Below are 24362 nucleotides of genomic sequence, written 5' to 3'. Positions count from 1 at the left end.
GCCCAGCGGAGCGGTGCTTGAGACGGCGGGCCCAGCGGAGCGGTGCTTGAGACGGCGGGGCCCAGCGGAGCGGTGCTTGAGATGAAGGGCCCAGCGGAGCGGTGCTTGAGACGGCGGTGCCCAGCAGAGCGGTGCTTGACAGGAAGGGCCCAGCGGAGCGGTGCTTGAGATGAAGGGCCCAGCAGAGCGGTGCTTGAGATGAAGGGCCCAGCGGAGCGGTGCTTGAGATGAAGGGCCCAGCGGAGCGGTGCCTGTTTTTGCGTGGCCCTGTTCAGCGGTGACTTTCAGCACGGCAGGGCCCTGTTCAGCGGTGACTTTCAGCACGGCGGGGCCCTGTTCAGCGGTGCCTTTCTGCACGGCGGGGCCCTGTTCAGCAGTGACTTTCAGCACGGCGGGGCCCTGTTCAGCGGTGCCTTTCTGCACGGCGGGGCCCTGTTCAGCGGTGACTTTCAGCACGGCGGAGCCCTGTTCAGCGGTGACTTTCAGCACGGCGGGGCCCTGTTCAGCGGTGACTTTCAGCACGGCGGGGCCCTGTTCAGCGGTGCCTTTCTGCACAGCGGGGCCCTCTTCAGCGGTGCTTGTTCTGTTAGTCAAGGGAGTCTGACCTGGCCAGGACTCCCTGCTCAGTCGCCCTCCGACCGTGCAGTTGCTGGACCCTTCGGTGACGGTGTCCTGGGCCCTCGGGTGTCCTCCCTCACACCCGGGATGGGGCTTGTGGGGCCCTACTGCTCCGCGCTCCTGCTGGCTGACTTCTCCGCCCTGCTGCCCTTGCCCTCCTTCGATGTGGCTCTCTAGGCCTTTCCTCCCCTGGATGTTGTGGCAGGTGAAGTGGCAGAACTTTGGTCCTTGGGGGCAGCCGTGTCAGTCTTCTCGCGGCAGCCCCTTACTTTACGGGTCCTCTTTCCAGGTGGGGGGCTGGCTGTCCCCTTGCTGCTGACCGATGTATCACTGCTGGCAAAGGGGGGACTCCAAAATCCATGCACCACGGTGACCCTTGAAGCCGGGCTGGTGGTGACTGAGGCGCTCTTGGGACTCTTAGCAGATGGAGGGGGTGGGTCAGGTGAGGGAAAGAGGTTAAGAGTGGAGAGGTAAAGTTTCTTAGGACCAAGGTAAAGGGTAGGTGTAGTGGTTATGGGAGTGGAGGAAGAGGATGTGGTTGTAGGAGAGTCAGGTGTGCTGTCCTTGGGTGAAGGTGCATGGGCTGGAGGCTGTCGTGAGGTGGTTGGCTGTTGGGTGGGTGGCTGCCTGCGTTTGTGTGTCTTGGAAGAGGGGGTGACAGACACAGTGGGAGAGGACACAGGGGACGTGTAAATGGCAGTGGGGGTGGTGACTGCACGTGTGCGGACTGTACTGGAGGGTGTGCTGGTGATGGCAGTACTGGCTGTTGGTGGTGTGCAGGCAGGTGTGAGTGTAGACGTCACAGGGAGGGAGGAGGGAGACGAGGAGGTGGCAGACACAGAGGAGGTAGTGGCTGTTGGCATGTCTGCATCTGGGTGTTGCTTGGGTGAATGTTTGTGTGATCTGTGGTGCTTATGTCTGGATGAGCTGCCCTTGGGTGTTGAGGTGTGTGCAGGCTGGTCAGATGGTGTGGATGGGATAGGCTGAGGAACAGGAGAGAGAGACAGGGTGGAGGCAGTTAGAAGAGGGAGGCTGGAAACAGGGACAATGGCTGCCGTCAGTGCTGAGGCCAGAGCATTGTACGATCGTTGATGGGCAGCCTGACCCGAATGAATGCCCTCCAGGTATGCATTGCTACGATGCACCTCCCTCTCTACCCCCTGGATGGCATTCAAAAGGGTAGACTGCCCAACAATGATGGTCTGTAGGAGGTCAATGACCTCCTCACTGAGGGCAGCAGGGGTAACAGGGGCAGGGCCTGAGGTGCCTGGGGCGAAGGAGATGCCCGCCTTCTTGGGCGAGCGGGCACGGAGCAAAGGCTGAGGGGCTGCTGGGAGGGCGGAGCTGGTGCGCTGGGTGGCGGCTGTACCTGTAGAGGCGGGGGCACGGATGTTGCCGCCACCACTAGGGAGCTCCCATCCGAGGACGTGTCGGTGTCGCTGGTGTCACCACGGGTCCCCGTTGTGAAGCTCCCCTCGCCCTCCGTATCACTGGTGGCCTCGGTGTCTGTGCCATGGCCCACCGGGGCCTTGTGAGTTGCAGCTCCCTCGTGCTCCGGTGCCAAATCTCCTCCGCCTGATGATGCTAATGCACACATGCACAAGAAGATAAAGAAAAAGGGTGGGGGGAGAAATAAAAACAGGTTGAGTGCATGCTTTGTCAACACCGTTGGCGGAGAGGACAGACACAGGAGCCTCATGCACTAAGCCGCGCAATCGGGGTACACTACTCAGTACTTGTGACTAGGCCAACAGGTGTAGGGACAAGAAACGCGCAGTTGGGTGATGGTGGACCATGGACAGCTGTACTTGTCACCCTACAGAGGTGGGGGCGGGGGCACAGGGACATGGCTAAAGGAGAGGACTACACTACAGAAAGCACCCTGGCCTCATGTCACCCACAGCCCTCCTCCCCCACCCAGGCACCTCCACTGCGCGTACATATAGCTGAATGTGCTGCTACTCACCCCCTTGTGTCTGCTGTGATGTCCTCACGCGCCCATCCAAATCGGGGTAGGCCACCGCCAGGATCCGGGACATCAGGGGGGTCAGGGTACGACTGGCACCCCTCCTAGGGTGGGAGGCCATCCCCAGCAGTGACTCGGCGGTCTTCCTGGTCCCGCGGCGGATGTCCTCCCACCTCTTGCGGCAGTGGGTGCCCCGTCTGTTGTGCACCCCCAGGTTCCGGACTTCCTTGGCGATGGCACGCCAAATATCGACTTTCTGATGGGCGCTGACCTATTTGACATGTACAGGGTGGAATTGGACATATCATCAATATTCCGCATGATATATATGATTGGCCCCCCCTCCCCAACCTTGCCATGTGGTACATGCTCTCATCTGTCGTGCCTTGCACTCGTCATTCTCTCCCCACCCCACCATCTAACATCCACCCCACTCAACACAGGCATAGCCCATTCCACGTGCACACAGTGGAGTTACCTGTTGGTCTGGAGGACCGTAGAGTAGCGCATACTGGGGCAGGACCCCATCAACAAGTTTCTCCAACTCTTCTGTAGTGAAGGCAGGGGCCCTTTCCCCAGTCGCAGTAGCCATTGTCTCTTCCAGACCGAGGTCACAGCAGCACTTGCAGTATAGGTCCTCTCCTGTGGATGATCAGGTCTCGAGTGATTAATCAGATAGAAAATGGCGGTCACGCCCGCGGCGGTGCGTACCGCTGCAGTACGTACCGCGACCGCCGGCGCACATCGTCATTGGCTCCTGAAACCCATAGGGTTCAATGTTAACCAATGCGGCTTTGCCCCGCGGTCTTCGACCGCCTACCGCCACGGTGTGTCACGCCAGCGCATTGACCTCACATCCCACTGTCACACTTCTCAGGTCAGGCAGCCGCCATTTCAAGGGCCCACATGGCTTAATATCTACTGCGTCACACAGGCCTAGGCCTTGCATTGCCACTCATACAATCCATTCAATGCATAGCGATTCGTGTACTGTGCAAGCTGTAGTTACGTACCTGTGGGTTGCTTGACTCTGTACTCCATGTTGTCCTTCCTAGGCACCATCCGCTGGGACTTGCGAGGAGAAGAATGAATCCTCCCATGTACCGACCGCTGGTGGACCTGTCGACAATGGAGGAACGTCATATAATACTTCAATACCGACTTGACCGAGCCACTATACATGAACTGTGTGCCCAGCTGGAGCCAGCCCTGATGTCCCCCATCCCCCAACCCACTGGAATTCCCCCTCTGGTGCAGGTTCTGTCAGTCCTCCATTTTTTGGCAAGTGGGTCTTTTCAGACTACAGTGGCCATGTCATCAGGGATGTCTCAGCCTATGTTTTCTAAGATTTTGGCCAGGGTGTTGTCTGCCCTGACGAAATACATGCGAAGCTACATTGTTTTCTCTGAGGAGGGGGATTTGGCCACTGTGAAGGGTGATTTCTATGCCCTTGGACATATCCCAAACATCATTGGTGCCATTGATGGGACCCATGTGGCCTTAGTACCCCCAAAAGACAACGAGCAGGTGTACAGAAACAGGAAGAATTACCATTCTATGAATGTGCAGGTGGTCTGTTTGGCTGACCAGTACATCTCCCATGTGAATGCCAAGTTCCCTGGGTCAGTGCATGACGCATATGTTATGCGAAATAGCAGCATCCCCTATGTGATGGAACAGCTACAGAGACAACGTGTGTGGCTAATAGGTGACTCTGGTTACCCCAACCTGCCGTGGCTACTGACCCCAGTGAGGAATCCCCGGACCAGGGCAGAGGAACGGTACAATGAGGCCCATGGGCGATCTAGGAGGATCATAGAAAGGACCTTCGGCCTCCTGAAGGCCAGGTTTAGGTGCCTGCATATGACAGGGGGATCCCTAATGTACTCACCAAAGAAGGTATGCCAGATCATCGTGGCCTGCTGTATGCTTCACAATCTTGCATTGCGACGCCAGGTGCCTTTCCTGCAGGAGGATGGTCCAGATGGTGGTGTTGTAGCAGCTGTGGAGCCTGTGGAGAGTGACGAGGAGGAAGACGACGGGGACGACACAGACAACAGGGACACAGTCATACAACAGTATTTTCAGTAGCACACAGGTAAGAATCCCCCACGCCATTTTACATTTACTTCAGGCCTCCTGCATCTCTACTTTCTGTGTTTCCCCCAGTTCCTTTCAACTGACTTGTGACTTTCCGTTCCCTTTTCAGAGCTGTATGACCCACTGCGTGACTTCTGCTTTGTTTGCCCATGGAGTAAAGCACATTGACATTGGTATGTTGTCATCACAATGTAACTGAAAATTTTTGAACCGTTATGTGTAATACATTTGTTAAGAATACAAGCAGACTCCTGAGTGTTTTAAGTGCAATTAGTGATTTATTTGAAGTGCTACATATAGGTCCATGAAAGTAAAACGGTGATGGGTGGGGGTGGAGTAATGTCCATGGCAGACTCCAGTTCTCAGTCTCACAGGTGCATTGTCCAAATGCCTGTGGAAGGATGGAGCAGGGGCAGTTCAAGGTTTGACATGGTGACAATGTGGGACAGTGGAATGACATCAGGGGGTATTTTTATGCTGGCCGGGGTCTTGGCATCCTACTCTGTCTTCCTTTGTGATCTCAGGTTCCTCTTGCGGGGTGGTTGATCTTCAGCAGGAGGTGGGGTTCTGGTGGCCAGTCGTTGTGTGGGGGCCTCCTGTCCACTAGCGCCGGCGGAGGTGGTAGGCTGTTCCTGGTCCAGGCTGGTGACAGGGGCCCTTTGGGGTGCCACATGGTCCCGCAATGTGTTGACTATTTGGTTCAGGGTCAGGACGATGTTCCTGAGCTCCTCTCTGTACCCCAAGTACCGTTCCTCCTGCTGTGCCTGGATCTCCTGGAACCTGGCCAGTACCGTCGCCATCGTCTCCTGGGAGCGGTGGTATGCTCCCATGATGGTGGTGAGGGCCTCTTGGAGAGTCGGTTCCCTGGGCCTGTCCTCCCCCCCTGTCGCACAGCAGCCCTCCCAGTTGCCCTGTTTCCCCGGGCCTCTGTCCCCTGGACGGTGTGCCCACTACCACTGCCCCCAGGTCCCTGTTGTTGTTGGGGTGTTGGGTCAGCCTGGGTGCCCTGTAGTGGCGGACACACCGCTGATTGACCTGTCCTGGAGACAGAGGCATGGGCCCGCTGGGTGGGAGCTGTGCTGATATTCCCAGAGGGGGTCAGGTATGATGTGGCCTGTGTCTGTGTGTGGGGAACCGACTGTCCAGAGGTCCCCGATGGTCCGGGCTGGTCATCAGGTTCTAGGTCGACAGAGCTGCTGTCCTCACTGGGGGCCTGTTCTGGGGGTGGGATGGACATATCTGGACCCTCCGTTGCGGTGTGTTGGCGTTCGGGCCCTGCAGGGGTGAAAGAGTATGGTTATTGCTTCTGTGTGTTCCATGGCGTGCGATTTGTGGGTGCCCTTGTCCCCCAGTGCTGGCATTCCCTTGTGGGAGGAGTTGTGAGGGTGGTTTGTGGGGGGGGATGGGTATGTGCAGTGGTCATGCATAGGTGATGGGTGTCGATGGTTTGGGTTGGCATTCAGGCTTTGGTTTTGGGTTGGGTGGGTTGTGCTGGTGAGACATTGGCAGGGAGGATATGTGCTGGGGGTTGGGGGTGAGGGTGGTGGTGTGGGTTGCCATGCTGGTGATTGGGAGGGGGAGTAGTTGAGATTAGACTTACCAGAGTCCATTCCTCCGCCTACTCCAGCGAGGCCCGCAGGATGCAGGATGTTCAAGACCTCTTGCTCCCATGCAGTGAATTCGGGTGGAGTGGGTGGTGGTCCGCCGCCAGTCTTCTGCACAGCGATGTTGTGTCTTGAGACCATCGACCGTACCTTCCCCCGTAGGTCGTTCCAGCGCTTTCGGATGTCTTCCCGGTTTCTGGGATGCTGTCCCACAGCGTTGACCCTGTCGACGATCCTTTGCCATAGCTCCGCCTTCCTGGCTATTGTGGTGTGTTGCACCTGTGTGCCGGAGAGCTGGGGCTCTACCCTTATAATTTCCTCCACCATGACCCTGAGTTCTTGGTCCGAAAACCTGGGGTGTCTTTGGGGTGCCATGGGGTGCTGTGGATGAGGTGTGGGGTGGTGTTTGTGGTGATGTGCGTGGTGGTGTGTGGTGATGTGTGCGTAGATGTGGTGTGGTTGATGATGTTGGGTTCCTGTGTGTGTTGGGCTTTTCGATTGCTGTGCTCTCTCTCTCTGTCTCTCGCCTTCTCTCCGATTTTCTAGTAGTGGGGGTTTGTGGGTGATGTGGGTGTGTGTTTTATAGTTGCTTGGATGTGTGGGAGTGTTGTTTGTATGTGTATCAGGTGTGTGTATTTCAAATTGTCCAATGTGGCTGTGTTTTGGAGCTGGGTGTGTTTTTTGACCGCGGCGGTGTGTACCGCCAATGGATTACCGCGGTTGAAAGACCGCCGCGTGGATTCGTGGGTCGGAATGGCATGGGCGTGTTTGTGTTGGCGTGGCGGTGGAGGTTTGGTCATCTCCAGTTTATCGCCGCCCGCTGATGAGGCGGCCTCCCGTGGATGTCGGGTTTTTGGCGGCTTGGCAGTTGTGGGTCAGAATGACCGTGGCGGTTTACCGCGGCCACGGCGGTAGAATGGCGGTCTGCTGACCGGCGGTAAGAGCCTTTTACCGCCGAGGTCAGAATGACCCCCTAAGTCCGAAGGTAAAAAGTTGTCCGGGACCTCCCAGCCAGCGTATCCGAGGAGGGCTCCATGAACGTCGGATCAAGATCCAGGTTTACCCCGGTCGAAGGAGTTTTACCTCGAAAAAACGACTAAGTCCGAAGGTAAAAATCTCCACTGAGGATTCCCGCATCGTGTTTCCGGAGAAGGGCTCCAGGAGGTCGGATTGAACTGGCAGGTTCGTCCCGCTGAAGAAAATCTTCAAAAAAAAGACTAAGGCCCTCAGTCCGAGATTGGCTGGCGGCAGTAGCCGCCAGCCAAACGGGAACCGCCACTTGGCCGCTCCGCGGTCAAAAGACCGCTGAGGCCATTCTGGCTTTCCCGCTGGGCCGGCGGGCGCCCGCCAAAGGAGCGCCCGCCGGCCCAGCGGGAAAGGCCCTGCAACAATAAAGCCGGCTCCGAATGGAGTTGCAGGGGTGCGACGGGTGCAGTTGCACCCGTCACGATTTTCACTGTCTGCATCTGGGGCCCCTGTTATCCCATTAAAACAAACTAGGATTCACTACACCCTCCCCATTGCCGTAACAGGTATGATGAAGGCAAATGAATCCAAAAGCAAAAAGCATAAAAACTAGCTAAAAAACGTTTAAAATATGTTAAAAGATAATAAAAATATTAGCTAAAAATACATACACAGAATGTTAATTTAAACCATGACAAGCACAGCAGGTCAAATTAAAGGCAATTTGAATGCATTTGAATACTTTTAATCGGGAATGGCAAGCCAATTCATCAAATTATTTGCTATAGTCATGATCTCGAAGAGTGTCATCGAAGTCACCAACCAAGGACCTCAAAAATGAGTCCACATCATCAGATGTCAAATTGATCACCGGGTGGGCAAACGGATCCACAGAGAAGTAGTGCGTGTCAGTCTCTAGTGCAGAGCCATCTGCAGCAGTGCCATCGTCCATGGTAGACAAGTGGCCTTGCGGAGCAACCTTAGTCTCAAGGGGCATGACCGTGAATGAACCCTCATCGGGGACATCAGCAGTTCGTGGTCCACAGGAGATGCTGGTGCAACAGCAAGACACACCATAGGCAGGTGTTCGAAGAGGCACCACAAGCAGCGAAAAACTGGTTGTACGCACCAGAGAAGTGGCCGAAATTACAACGACCAATCACGCTCCAATTCCACCCGCAAGGAGGCACTGAAGATCCGAACCATGCATTCACAGCACAGTTGATTTGCTGGGAGCGGCTCCATTGCTCTGTGTAGCTGGAAAGAAACAAGCACTGCGAATCAGAAGAAATAGCAGTAGTAGTCCACCAATCAATGCCAAAATAATCGGAAAACCGCCAAACACGCTTGGAAAGAGTGAATGGATGGCTGATGGGATGATTCCGAAAACAGTCTGGAAGATGGGCACGAAACCAGACCCGACAGCCTTAAAGAAGTGAACAATCCCAGAAGTGCTAGAAGCATTGAATATTCTGGATACCAATTCTCCAAAGTGCTTGGGGAAGTTGGTATTTAATAGGGATTGAATCTCGGCTGATGATCTTGCTATCTGGAGAGTATACATCTCTCTTGCGGATGTCAGCGTGACCTGTTTTTGAAACAATAGCGCCTTTAGTCTCCTCAGCTTGTCATAATTTACATTAGTAGTATCTATGTGGAGCCACATGTCAGATACTTTTATCTCTCATGTGGGGGGGAATAAAACATGTCCGCAACACGTAACAACCTTCGAGACCGAGATTGCGTAGGCAATTCGTGGTCGCATGCCGCAAACAACTTTGATCGCTCAGTACCACATAACTTCCATTGGAAAGTACATGAAATACCGGTCAAATCAAAGGGACGGGAGTACCCTTCAGAAAACAGCCCAAGTTTGCGACCCCCGCATTGCAAAGGTCGTGAAGGGACACCTGCTCACATATTCAAACATTTATAATCAAAGGGCATCTCCCACTATTCCTTAATATAGCTATTGACTAGTTGCTCGAACCTGCCCACTGCAAGATGTTTCAAGTAATTAGAGAAATGAATGGTTGAAATGGACAAGTTATTTATGCCATGTAAGAGCCAAATAGTTGAAGGACTCTCTGCTACCGTGAAGGGCAACTTATTTAACTTCTCAATGTGAAGTGTGGTGAAACTAGCTTCCCTTTTAGCCATTGTCTGTTGTTCCATGGAAAGATTAAAAGCAGTGAACAATTCACTACCGTTAATATACTTCCATGGAATGCGGCCATTTTTCAGCGTCTGTAATCTCCAACCTAGCTGCATGATGGAACGTAGCTGTGTTTGTCCATGATATAACCGGGACAAGTCTGTCTGAGTACTATCAATAGCAGACAACACAATGGGGGTCATTCTGACCCTGGTGGTCCATAACCGCCATGGCGGAGGGGGGCGGAAGCACCGCCAACAGCGGTGCTTCCTGGGCGATTCTGACCGTGGCGGTAAAGCCGCGGTCAGAAAAGGGGAGCCGGCGGTTTCCCGCAGGTTTCCCGCTGGCACAGGGGATCCGCCATGGCGGCGCTGCTTGCAGCACCGCCATGGGGATTCCGACCGCCTTCCCGCCAGCCTGTTTCTGGCGGTGTCCACCACCAGAACCAGGATGGCGGGAACGGGTGCCGTGGGGCCCCTGGGGGCCCCTGCACTGCCCATGCCACTGGCATGGGCAGTGCTGGGGCCCACTAACAGGGGCCCACAAAGATTTTCACTGTCTGCTTTGCAGACAGTGAAAATCGCGACGGGTGCCACTGCACCTGTCGCACCCCTGCAACTCCGCCGGCTCCATTCCGAGCTGGCTTCATTGTTGAAGGGGCTTTCCCGCTGGGCCGGCCGGCGGTCTTCTGGCGGTCGCCCGCCGGTCCAGCGGGAAAGCCGGAATGGCCGCTGCGGTCTTTCGGCGGGAACCGCTTGGCGGGCGGCGACCGCCGACCGCCGCGGCCAGAATGACCGCCAATGTTTGATAGTGAATAAATCCTGTTGGACAGAGTGTTCATGCTGTTGTCAACAACTGCTAAAGCTGTCTCCAAGTTTTCCTTATCTAATTGCCTCAAACGTGTAGCAGCTTTTATCTGTGAAAGTTTCCAGATCTCAATATACATAGCATATAGGAACCTTTTAGAGCGCTGTTTCCTAGGACCTAGCAGAAAATCCTGCAAGTCTACATCTTCAGAAAGAGTGTTCAGATGTTTTTTAACTGTGGCTAATGTGTTAGTCTGTACCCACTGTTGGCACAGATTACCCACACTGTATGTTGTAATTATACCTGTATGTTTTTCCGATACAAAGCGAGGTTCTGGCCTGTTAATTGGAAAAAACGCTGAAGAGTTCAAAAAACGTGCTTGACACCTATTGGTGTCAGTTGGACATATTAACCACCGGCTGGGACTGGAAAGTGAATAATTATAGGCGCCAGCCTTAACTATCGCATCTTGGTGATGTTAAGAAAATACTGCCAATCATTTAACTTTGCCCGTGTGGGGATACTGGGCATGTTCATGTCTTTAATGTTTGCTAACCCCAGACAAGATGTCTGTTGAATCGTATCATTTAAAAAGATCATTTGCACAGGAATCAGGCATGCTCTATATAAAGCTTCCTTCCCCTGTATCTGCAAATCTTGTGTTCCCCATACACTTTTTAAGTCAATAGTGCTTTTCCAGTATTCGCAACCTTCAACTACAAGCTGGGAAACAAAGGGATCTGAATAAATCAGTTTTGTGTTAGTTAGCAAAATGTTCCTAATTTGTGAAGTAATATGACTGCATTTTTCGTGTCATGCGTAGTAAAATATGTAAATTTATCTGTTTAGTGTTTTGGACTCCCCACCAGTGGTGTTGAACAGTGTTACCACTGTGTATATTTTAACACTGGCCTGTGTCTAGTGGCACGGTGTAGGTAGTAATGTCCCCAATTGTTGTAACAGAACATTTCCCCATAATTCATTGTATGTTCATATACATCATCACTTTCAAATACGGAATAGTCCTTCATTTCAGTTAGCATGGAATCAACTGTTTGGACATCCCAATCATCAGATACAACATCATGTGTAATCACATAGATATTTTGAACACAGATGGAATTTGAATAACCTCAGTAGGTCCGTATATATCAATGGGAACATTGTCCTATACAAATCCCATCAGAAATCGATATTGCTGTAATGTTCACAAGGGACAAGTCTCTTCGGACTTATGTGAAGAATGATGTGGAGTTAAGACTTCATCCACAGGCTCAACAGAGGAGCGTTCAGGAATATAGTGACCAGTTATCAGCAAAATGAAAACAGTCACAAAACCAAACCAAAAAAAATAATGCTGAAAATGTCAAACAGAACCATAAATAGTTCCCTGGGTAGTTTAAATAGCTATTTTTAAGCCATTGATACAGCTTCCGTGCTTTTGAAACATTGTCAATCACAATAGTGGATGAGTCTGAGAAAAAATCATCAATGTCTACGAAATAGCCAGAGGCAGTCTCTGCAAATACCGGAGATGGTGCATTACTTGTACATTGGTCCACTTCGCGTGGAGGCTCTTGGTAGAAGGTGTCGTCAGTCTGTGAAGTGTTCGTGTAAAAAACAGCCAAATCTTGGACAGGTGTTGTCATTGAAGTGGTAACTGGAACTAGCAAGAGTTTGTTTTCCGCCCCCCCCACCCTTGGGTGAGGAGGTATCTGTAACAGCATTGGACATTGTTGCATAGCCCGTAGTAGTGTTGTTCATCCTACTATGTAGAGGTATGTCCTGTTGGGTAGTGAGAGGGGATCGGGAACTACCCAAGGGACCTCTTGGTCTACTGTGAAGGATCGGCTACATGGTGTAGTTTGCTGTCATCAATGGAAATTAATCTGTTCGTTTGGGAACCAGACAGTGGTGTTAAGATGACAGTTCTGGTACCTTGAATTCCCAAGACCAGGACAAGTGCTCTGTGTGATGGACCAAATTCCTTCTTCACAGCGATCTTCTCACAAACCAGATCCCCAACTTTAGGAATCCAGCCAGTCGAAGTTTTCACTAAATCCCTTATTCCTAAGGTGGCAGCACTCGTAGATGATTTATCATCACAAAATTGCTGAAGCTCCTGTAAGACAGTGAGATGTTCATTTATGTCAAATGGTGTTTCTGCTGCCACAAAACCAGGGGCATCAAGATCTGGGACATATATAGGTATCCCAAAGAGAACCTCATAAGGAGTGCATCCCCCAAGCACCGTCTTGGCAGAATATTCAGTGCTCTCTAGACCCCACATAGGTGATGAAGCCAACTGCGGCCTGAACCTAATACCCGAGCTGTTAAGGACTGCTTTAGATCATGGTTCCACCTCTCCACGACCGAATTTCCCTCGGGATGGTATGGTGAGGAATAATGGAGTTCAACACTGTAGGAAGTTGGCTCTGTATGTACTATTTCAAAGTAAGAAATAGTATGCACAGAGTCCAAGGGTTCCCCTTAGAGCAGTGGTTCCCAACCTTTTCACTTCTGTGGACCCCCATTTTATCAATACTGGAGCCCGGGGACCCCCACTGAATCATTATTGGAACCGGGGGACCCCCACTGAGTCAATACTGATAGCTGGGACCTAATATTATTACATTTTTTAAGCAGCCGCGGACCCCCTGATGAGGCTTCGCGGACCCCTAGGGGTCCCCGGCCCACAGGTTGGGAACCACTGCCTTAGAGGTACGATAGTGGCAAAAAGAGATAATTCTAATGCTCTATTTTGTGGTAGTGTGGTCGAGCAGTAGGCTTATCAGAGGATAGTGTTAAGCATTTGTTGTACACACACAGGCAATAAATGAGGAACACACACTCAAAGACAATTCCAGGCCAATAGGTTTTTATATAGAAAAATATATTTTCTTAGTTTATTTTAAGAACCACAGGTTCAAGATTTACAAACAATACTTTAAATGAAAGGGATTTCACTTAGGAACTTTAGCAACTTTGAATTAGCAAAATAGAATATACAGTTTTCACACAAATGGCAATAAGCTATTTTAAAACTGGACACAGTGCAATTTTCAACAGTTCCTGGGGGAGCTAAGTGTTTGTTAGTTGTGCAGGTAAGTAAACCACCTACAGGGTTCAAGGTTGGGTCCAAGGTAGCTCACCGTTGGGGGTTCAGGGCAACCCCAAAGTTACCACACCAGCAGCTCAGGGCCGGTCAGGTGCAGAGGTCAAAGTGGTGCCCAAAACACATAGGCTTCAATGGAGAAGGGGGTGCCCCTCTGCAGGCATCGCTGTGGGGGCTCAGGGGGGTCAACTTTGGCTACTCACGGGCTCGCAGTCACCGGGGAGTCCTCCCTGTAGTGTTGGTTCTCCACGAGTCGAGCCGGGGGCGTCGGGTGCAAAGTCTCACGCTTCCGGCGGGAAACGTGTGTTATTTCAAAGTTGCTTCTTTGTTGCAAAGATGCTTCTTTCTTGGAGCTGAGCCGCTGTCCTCTGGAGTTCTTGGTACTTTTAGATGCAGGGTAGTCCTCTGAGGCTTCAGAGGTTGCTGGACCCTGTGGAACGCATCACTGGAGCAGTTCTTTTGAAGGTGGGAGACAGGCCGGTAGAGCTAGTGCCAAAGCAGTTGGTGTCCCTGAGGGGAGGGGGGCACATCCCTAATCCTATTGGGGGAATCCTCCATCTGCAAGATGGAGGATTTCTAAAAGTCAGAGTCACCTCAGCTCAGGACACCTTAGGGGCTGTCCTGACTGGCCAGTGACTCCTCCTTGTTTTTCTCATTATCTCCTCTGTCCGTGACGCCAAAAGTGGGGCCGGAGGGTGCGGGCAACTCCACTAGCTGGAGTGCCCTGGGGTACTGTAACAAAGGGGGAGAGCCTTTGAGGCTCACCGCCAGGTGTTACATTGCCTGCAGGGGGAGGTGAGAAGCACCTCCACCCAGTACAGGCTTTGTTACTAGCCACAGAGTGACAAAGGCACTCTCCCCATGTGGCCAGCAACATGTCTGGTGTGTGGCAGGCTGCTACAACTAGTCAGCCCACACTGGTAGTCGGGTATGGTTTCAGAGGGCATCTCTAAGATGCCCTCTGTGGTGTATTTCACAATAAAATGTACACTGGCATCAGTGTGCATTTATTGTGCTGAGAAGTTTGATACCAAACATCACAGTTTTCAGAGTAGCCATTATGGTGCTGTGGAGTTCGTGCATGACAGACTCCCAGACCATATACTCTTATGGCTACCCTGCACTTATAATGTCTAAGGTTTTACTTAGGCACTGTAGGGGCATAGTGCTCATGCACTTATGCCCTCACCTATGGTATAGTGCACCCTGCCGTAGGGCTGTAAGGCCTACTAGAGGGGTGACTTATCTATGCCACAGGCAGTGTGAGGTTGGCATGGCACCCTGAGGGGAGTGCCATGTCGACTTAGTCATTTTATCGCCACCAGTACACACAATCTGGCAAGCAGTGTGTCTGTGCTGAGTGAGGGGTCCCCAGGGTGGCATAAGACATGCTGCAGCCCTTAGAGACCTTCCCTAGCATCAGGGCCCTTGGTACCAGGGGTACCAGTTACAAGGGACTTACCTGGATGCCAGGGTGTGCCAATTGTGTAAACAAAAGTACAGGTTAGGGAAAGAACACTGGTGCTGGGGCCTGGTTAGCAGGCCTCAGCACACTTTCAAATCATTACTTGGCATCAGCAAAGGCAAAAAGTCAGGGGGTAACCATGCCAAGGAGGCATTTCCTTGCAAACACCCATCGTCCCCATGGTGTCCCCGAATGCTTTAGAGGCAAATGCAGGGCCCTGGTACGAATGAAGTGCTGCAACCGCTTATGTACCGATAAAGATCATCAAGTCTTTTATAACAGTTTGAGCGTCAGCTGACCACTGCAGCCATACCCACAGGAATCTAGAACAAGAATCTACAGCGACTAAAATATATTTGTATGCACCATCAGGTTGTTATGGACCGCAATGGTCCAGGTACACACATTGTAGTGGCCTGCTGGACACTAAGAGGGATGTCTGCGGTGGGCTTTTGATACTGGAGCCCTTTATTTGCTGGCAAATGTCACAACAAAGGACACATTTCTTTGTCCGTCTGCATAGCCCAGGCCACCAGAAGTGTTTCTGTAAGAGTGTTATCGTTGCCGAAATACCAGCATGTGCAGAGGAGATACCTTCATGCGCTGCTTTTACTAGATCTAATCTCTAGTCTTCGTTGGGGATCACCCGATCTCCCACCCCAGGGATTGCTGCATAGGCAACATTTTGTGCACTTATATGATAAGAATAATTTGTAGGGTATCCTTTAGGAAGGGGGTTGCCTGCAGCCAAAGCCTTCACGGCAGTCAGTATTTCATTATCCAGTCTTGTCTGTGAACGGGTCACTGCAGCCATAGAAGCCATAGCTTCTGCAGATTTGGCTGCTTCATCAGCCAAAGTGTTGACGGTAACGTGTACTCCTACACTTTGATGGCCCAATGTATGTACTACATGGACACATGGTAGCTTATCCTTAAGATCAGCCACCCTTCCCCACAATGTCTTGTGTTTAATGGTGTTCCCTTAAGAATCTCTATACCCGTTCAGATTCCAATGATTAAGATAATCATTGTATGACTGAACGCAGTAGTATGAGTCACAGACTATTAAAGTCACGCATTCTGGCTCTGTGTGTTTTAGAGCTAATATAAGAGCTTTAAGTTCAGCCAACTGAGCTGTGCAGTCCCCTAGGGTCTGCGGGTAGGTATTGTGAGGGTGGAAAACTCCATCCACCATCACTCAGCTCACGGCTGCGCAAGCAGCTGAGTGTTGATGTTTAGTACCCACAGCTGGTTGTGCCGAACCATCAGTGTATGTGACAGTATGGTCTCTGTCAGGTGGTATTTAGAGGAGCAGGGTACTCCTGTTCGTACTGGAGAAAACCTTGTTTCTGAAGTTTTGGATCAAAGATGTAATCGACATCAGTGGCGGTCAGTGACTTTGCCCACTGTATCCAACGTTGATGTAATGCTTTTGCGTTGGGAACACTTGCTTTGGTGACAGCCTCTAAGGCCGGCACCGGGGTAACAACAATAATGCATTTCCCCTGGGCAAGTGGCCTCTCCTTAATGACAGCCATCTGAACTGCCATCAGAATCTTTTCTGTAGGTGCAAAGCGTTGTTCTGCATTGGAGTATAAATGTGATTTATATGCTATAGGTACCGTGTCGCCTTCGTTGAAGGTGACATAAGTAAATCCAATGGCACCAGCAAATATTCTAATGACCAAATTTGTTTTATTGTCACATGTGTGCAAGTATTTAGCTTCCAGCATGTCCTGTTGCAATTCCCTAAGGATGCGTGTATGTTCAACTGTCCAGTGTCTGCTAGAAAAAGTTGGGCTGAACCAAGTCATAAAGTGGCTTGATACGCTGTGCATGGTCTGGAATGTATGTTCTGCCAAAGTTGAAGAAACCTAGTAAAGACTGTAGTTTCTTGAGAGTGTTAGGGGTGTGCAATTGCGCACATTTCTCTAGAAAGTGCGGGCCCGGCTCTTCCCCTCGTTTGATAGCTCGTATCCCAGGAACAATACACTGAGAAAGGCAATCTTACTTTTCTTAAAGTTTAATTTGTAAACGAGGTCTGCAAATCCCAAAATGATCCGATCAACCCTTACAAGATGAATGCTGAGGTCGTCATCCGTGAGATATATGTCATCCACGTAGGAAAACGCCTCAGGATTAATATCATGTAATATTGATGTTACACGGGCTGAAAACAGCCCTGGGCTGTCCTTATAGCCTTGGTGTAAACCACAAAAGCGTTTCTGTGAGCCAAATGAGAATGCACTCAGGTGCTGACTTTCATGTGCTAAATTCTGGCAGAAAGAGCCATTAGAAATATCTAACGCTGTTTTATATTTTTTACACACTATGGCCCTCATTACAACCCTGGCGGTAAATCCCGCCTGCCGCCGTGCTGACGGGCGCCAACATACCTTGGCTGTGGTGTAAATCCGCTACAGCTATTATGAACCACATCTAGAAATCCACCACAATACAGGCACCCACACAAGTCCGCCACACCAAAGGTCAGTGATAAACCTGTGATACCAAAAACCGTACCATCAAGCCAACAGGAATACGCCCACACTATCACAACCCATGAATCAATGCGGCGGTCTTTCAACCACGGTAAACCATTGGCGGTACACACCCCCTCGCTCAAAATACACACGCATTTACAAAACACAACCACATTGGACAATTCAAAATACACACACCTGACACACACACCACACCCACACCACTATGAAACACACACCCACATTACCCACAACACCTTAGAACGAAGGTTTTGGAAGAAGCAGAGAGAGAGAGAACAGCAAAGACAACACCAACATCCAGCGGCACACAACACCATCACTCAGGCAACATCCACGCACCTCAAAGAACACACCCCAACACATCACAGCACACATCACAACAATCATCACCTCACACATCACCGACACCACCTCAAAGACACCCCAGGTTTTCTGAGGAGGAGCTCAGGGTCATGGTGGAGGAAATCATCCGGGTAGAGCCACAGCTATTCGGATCACAGGTGCAGCAGAGGTCCATTGCAAGGAAGATGGAACTATGGCAGAGAATTGTCAACAGGGTCAACGCAGTGGGACAGCACCCAAGAACACGGGATGACATCAGGAAGAGGTGGAATGACCTACTCGGGCAGGTGTGTTCCGTGGTATCCAGACACCAGGTAGCCGTACAGAGGACTGGCGGTGGACCGCCACATCCTCCCCCACAACTAACAACAGGGGAGGAGCATGTCTTGGCGATCATGCATCCTGAGGGCCTCGGAGGAGTAGCTGGAGGACTGGACTCTGGTAAGTCAAAGCTTTACTACTATATCCCCCACCCTACCTGCATGCCATCACAAACACCTACCCCTACCCTCACACCCATCACCCCAACACCTCACAGATACCCCACTATCACAACCCACACATCCCAATACCAAGCCCTGAATGTGACAACAATGCATGGACACCCATCACAGACCTGCATGGACACCCATCACCAAAGCATGTCCAGTAGAGAGACTCAGCCAGGGCACACAACCACCTCTCACACAAGTGCCAAGGCAATAATGCAAGCACAGTAGTATAGGGAAACTCACCCATTGCATAAGATGGCACACACAGATACAATAACTATGCATTTCCACCCCAACGGGACCCCTACCCAACGTCACCGGACAGGAGGTGCCAGACATATCCAGTCCCTAACAGAAGAGGCCCACAGTGACGACAGCAGCTCTGCACGCCTGGATCAAGATGACCAGCCTGGCCCATCAGGAACCTCTGGACAGTCGGTTCCCCTGCCACAGTCACAAACCACCACTGAACCTCCCCCCTCAGGAAACACCACCACAGCACCCACCCAGCTGGCCCATGCCACTGTCCCCAGGACATGTCAATCACCAGTGTGTCCACCACTATAGGGATCCCAGGCAAACCAACAAACACAGGACAATCAGGGACCTGGGGTCAGTGGCAGTGGGCACACAGTTCGGGGACAGAGGCACGGGACAACAGGGAAGCTGGGAGGACTGCTGTGCGACAGGGGGAGGACAGGCCCAGGGAACTCACTCTCCATGAGGCACTCTCCAACATCATGGGAGCATACCACCATTCCCAGGAGACCATAGGCACGGTACTGGCCAAGTTGCAGGAGACCCAGTGGCTGCAGTAGGAACAGTACCTGGGGATCAGGAAGGACTTGAAGTCCATTAACACCACCCTGGTCACCATTGCAGGCGTGCTGGCAGACATGGCCAACACCATGAGGGAGACAGTGGCACACCAACAGGCCCATGACACTAGCCTGAACGTTGAACAGCCCTCCAAGTCCGCAGGTGCTAGTGGACAGGAGGTCCCGCCACAGGAACAACAGGCCACCAGCACCCCACCCTCTGCAGAAGGAGAACCACCCCGCAAATGGTCCCTGCGATCCACGCAGAAGACAGAGGACATTGCTACGACCCCTGCCAGGAAATAAGACTCACTTGATTGTCACCCTTCTGTCCCACTTTGTCACCCTGACCACCTTGAACTGCCATTGTTCCACTTCCTATGCCCCCTTGGACAATGAACCTGTGATACAAAGAGACTGGACTCTACCATAGATATTCCTCCACCATCACCACAGCCCATTGCACATCCCCCTCAACTTATTAGCACTGAAATTAACACCCTTGAATTACAAAACAATCTGGAGTCAGTCTTTACTTTCACAAATGTGTTATTACAACCTCTTTGACAAATATCAATGTTAATGTTCATTTGCACATGCCAAAGTATGATAGTTGTTGGGCAGCAGTGAACATAGCAGAAGGCAGAATGTGGTACCCAGATCTGTGAAAAATAAAGGCAAAGTGAACTGTCAGGGTCCATACACAGAGGTAAAAAGGCAGACTTATACAATGTCCTACAGTAGTCTGATATGAGAGGAGCAGTGCCAGTCTCTTACCTGTGTCTCACTGGAAGTATTGCATGATGATGTCGTTTCGGTTGTCAATATCTTCTTCTTCTGCCTCCTCTTCTTCACTGTCCACAGGCTCCACAGATGCCACAAGACCAACATCAGGGCCATCCTCCTGCAGAAAAGGCACCTGGCATTGCAAGGCCAGGTTGTGCCACATACAGCATGCCACGATTATCTGGCACACCTTCTGAGTAGTATAGGGAGCCACCTGTTAGATGGAGGCACTGGAATCTGGCCTTTAGGAGTCCGAAAGTCCACTCTATAATCCTCCTAGTTCGCCCATGTTCCTCATTGTAGCGTTCCTCTACCCTTGTCCTGGGATTCCTCACTGGGGTCAGTAGCCATGACAGGTTGGGGTAACCAGTGTCACCTGCAAATATCGAGGGGTATCTGTTAGACATATACCAACCCTTAGGGACTCTTCCATATCCAGACACCTGTTCAAACTGTGTGGGGACCTTGGGCTCACCTATTAGCCACACACAGTGCCTCTGGATTTGGCCCATCACATAAGGGATGCTGCTATTCCTCAAAATGTAAGCGTCATGCACAGAGCCAGGATACTTGGCATTCACATGAGAGATGTACTTGTCTGCCAAACACACCATCTGCACATTCATAGAATGGTAGCTTTTACGATTTCTGTACACCTGTTCATTCCTGCGGGGTGGGACAAATGCCACATGTGTACCATCAATGGCACCAATGATGTTGGGGATATGTCCCAGGGCATAGAAGTCACCTTTTACTGTGGCCAAATCCTCCACCTGGGGGAAAACGATGTAGCTGTGCATGTGTTTCAGCAGGGCAGACAACATTCCGGTAAACATGTTAGAGAACATTGGCTGTGACATCCCTGATGCCATGGCCACTGTTGTTTGAAAGGAACCACTGGGCAGGAAATGGAGCACTGACAGGACTTGCACTAGACGGGGGATTCCTGTGGGATGGCGGATAGCTGACATCAGGTCAGGTTCCAACTGGGCACACAGTTCATGGATTGTGGCACGATCAAGTCTGGAGGTGATGATGATGTGTCTGTCTTCCATTGTCGACAGGTCCACCAGGGGTCTGTACACCAGAGGATGACACCATCTCATCAGCTGCCCCAGCGAATGTGCCCTATGGAGGAGAATGGTGAGCAGAGGGTTATATACCAAATAGGTTGCACAAGGGTGTTTTGCACTATTGTGATTTAATCGGTGTGTGGCGCTGTGTGTCCATATTCCTGCTCAAATGTGCTGTGATGCAGTTAGGTGCCCTGCCATGAGCCCCCCTGAAATGGTGGCTGCCTGACCTGTAAGGAGGGACAAGGGGAAATGAGGTAACTGCGCTGGCATTGTGAAGTGTTGCGGTAGGTGGTCGAAGACTGCCGCGCAATTCAGCATTGGTTATCATTGGGCCCAATGGGTTCCTGGAGCCAATGACGATGTACGCCGGCAGTGACGGTACGTACCACCATGGACGTGACTGTCATTTTCTATCTGTTCACTCACTTGATACCTGACCTTCAACAGGAGAGGACCTACACTGCAAGTGCTGCTGTGACCTGAGTCTGGAAGCGACAATGGCTACAGTGTCTGGGGAAAGGGTCCCTGCCTTCACTGTGGAGGAGCTGGACAAACTGGTGGATGGGGTCCTCCCCCAGTACTCGCTAATCTATGGTCCACCAGACAAACAGGTGAGTACACTGTGAGCATGAAGGATGAGACGTGAATGTATGGAGTGGTCTGTATGGAAGACACATGTGGGGGAGGTTTGTAGCCTGCATTTGAGGATGGTCGGTGTATGTGTTTCAGGGCATGGGTGGGAAGTTGTGGCCAATGAGTAAGAAGAACCGGATGGGGGAGTACGTTCCATTCTTACTTTACCTTTCCTGTAGGTCAGCGCCCACCAGAAGAAGGGTATTTGGCGTGCCATTTCCAAGGAAGTGCGGACCCTGGGGGTTTATCATAGATGGAGCACCCACTGCGCAAGAGATGGGAGGACCTGCGCCGCTGGAGCAAGAAGACGTCGGAGGCCCAGCTGGGGATGGCCTCCCCATGTGGAAGGGGTGCCCGTCGCACCATGACCCCCCTGATTTACCGGATCCTGGAGGGGGCATATCCGGAGTTGGATGGGCACTTGAGTGCATCACAGCAGTGACAAGGGGGTGAGTACAGTCTCATTCATTTGACTCTGAGCGCTGTACGAGGTGTCTGGGTGGGGAATGTGGGCTGTGGGTTCCCCTAGGCTAGGGCAAACTTGCTAGGGTAGGTCCCTAGTTAGGCATGCTCTGTGGCACTCCAACCCCAATAGTGGTAGTGGCCATCTACAACTAGTCAGGCTCCTGTGGGTTCCAGGTGTGCAGCAAATGGGGTTAGGCATAGTCCCCCATGGGCAGGTGATTTTCCTAAGAACTGTTAGTGCATGGCCTAGTGCATAGGGCTGCTCCCTGTGTGTTGTGCCCACCAACGGTAGTGGTGTTGCTGGCATTGACCATGTGTGTCCTCTGTCTTTCCCCCCTTTTTGTTTTTTCACCCTGTCCTTCTGTGCATTAGCATCATCTGGTGGAGGAGCAGTGGCACCGGAGCAGGAGGGAGCTGCAATCCTCATAGCCCAGGAGGGTGAATGTACGGAGTCTGAAGGCACCAGTGGGACAGAAGGCGAGGGGAGCTCCACGACAGGGACAGGAGGGGACACCAGCGACTCCTCCTCTGATGGGAGCTCCCTTGCAGTGGCGGGCACATCTATGCCCCCCGCAACAACAGGTACAGCACCACCATCCCTACCAGCACCACCCTCCCAGCATCCCCTCAGCGTGTTTCCCGTGCCCGCTCACCCAGGAGGGTGGGCATCTCCTTCACCCCAGGCACCTCAGGCCCTGTCCCAGTCAGCCCTGCTGCCCTCAGTGAGGAGGCTATTGACCTCCTGAGATCACTCACTGTTGGGCAGTCAACCATTCTGGATGCCATCCAGGGTGTAGAGAGGCATTTGCAGAAAACAAATGTATACCTGGAGGGCATTCATTCTGGCATGGCAGCCCAACATAGAGCATTTCAAGCTCTGGCTTCAGCACTGATGGCAGCCATTGTCCCTGTGTCCAGCCTCCCCCCTCCAAACTTCACTACCCCGACACAATCCCCTCTACCTCAGCCTATCCCAAGCACACCATCAGACCAGCATGCACACACAACAACACACAAAAGTGGCTCTGGCAAACATAAGCACCACACATCCCACAGGCACTCACACAAGCAACATACCCATGCAGACACACCAAAATCCACTGCCTCCACTGTGTCCCCCGCATCCACGTCGTCCACCTCCCTTCCAGTCTCGTCTCCACTCACACCTGCATGCACTACATCCTCAGCCACTACCTCCATCACCAGCATGCCCATCAGCACACACCGCTCATGTGCAATAACCACCCCCACTACCATGCACACGTCTCCTGTGTCCTCTCCCAGTGTGTCTGTGAGCCAGCCTCCCAAAGTACACAAACGCTGGCACACACCCACTCAACAGCCATCCACCTCACAACAGCCTCCAGCCCATGCACCTTCACCCAAACTCAGCAGACTTACACATCCTACAACCACTACCTCGTCCTCCACTCCTACACCCCCTCCATCTTCCCGTCCCAGTGTGTCTAAAAAACGTTTCCTGGCTAGCATTGACTTCTTCCCTACACCTCCCCCCCATCCTTCCCCTAGGGCCAGTATGTCTAGATCCCAGTCCAGCACCTCAGCCACCAAATCCTTGTCCAGTGTGGTCCCTGCAAGTCCGGCAACATCGAAAGGGGCACCCATCAGGGCTGCTAGTGTGCCACCTAGTGCGGCCAAGGACCACCCTATTCCGCCACCTGCCAAGGTAAAGAAGGGGCCAGCATGCTGAAGAGAAAAGCTGCACCAATCACCCAGCAAGGCCTCTTCCAGAACCAAAGAGGACAGTGCAAAGGTCCCAGCAGCGACTTCCAAGGTGGGGAAGGGAACCAGAAGAAAAAGGAAGTCAACTCAGGGCACGGAGCCTCCGGGTGAGGGACTGGTGTCACCCCTTTTGCAAGACAGCACAGCAACGTGTACGGCGGTGGGCACCGCTACAACACCCGCCACCTGCACCTCCACCTGCACCGCCATCTGCACCGCCATCTGCACCGCCACCTGCACCGCCACCTGCACATCTGCTTCCTCTACTACAGTCACCAGCATCATCCTAAGTGGGCAGCCTTCCGAGGCTGCAGGAGACGGCCTGGTGTCTCCCTCCACAAGTGCAGACACCACCACACACCGCTGCATCACCGGCAGCATCTCCGCCACAGACACCACCGCAGCCACCGCCACCTGCCCCACGACGTGCCTAGCCATTGCCACTACAGCGGACATCAGCAGCATCCCCAGTGGGCAGGCGTCCAAAGCTGCAGGAGATGTCCTGGACCCTGCACACACTACATGAGGCACCACCACCAGCACTACCAGCAGTTTGCAGCCTTAGTTGTCGCAAGGAGGAGTGTGGCTCTGCCTCCATGGCGTATCATGCTACCTGTTACCGGTAAATCTTGTGGCTCAGACCCCCATGTGAGGGAAAGGGAACTGCCACACCTCTGGAACAGCATCACTGGGCACCATGCCCCCTCC

The sequence above is a fragment of the Pleurodeles waltl genome, chromosome 1_1 (genome assembly GCF_031143425.1).
Source record: "Pleurodeles waltl isolate 20211129_DDA chromosome 1_1, aPleWal1.hap1.20221129, whole genome shotgun sequence".
NCBI classification, from domain to species: domain Eukaryota; kingdom Metazoa; phylum Chordata; class Amphibia; order Caudata; family Salamandridae; genus Pleurodeles; species Pleurodeles waltl.
Note: the sequence above shows the minus strand (reverse complement) of the source record.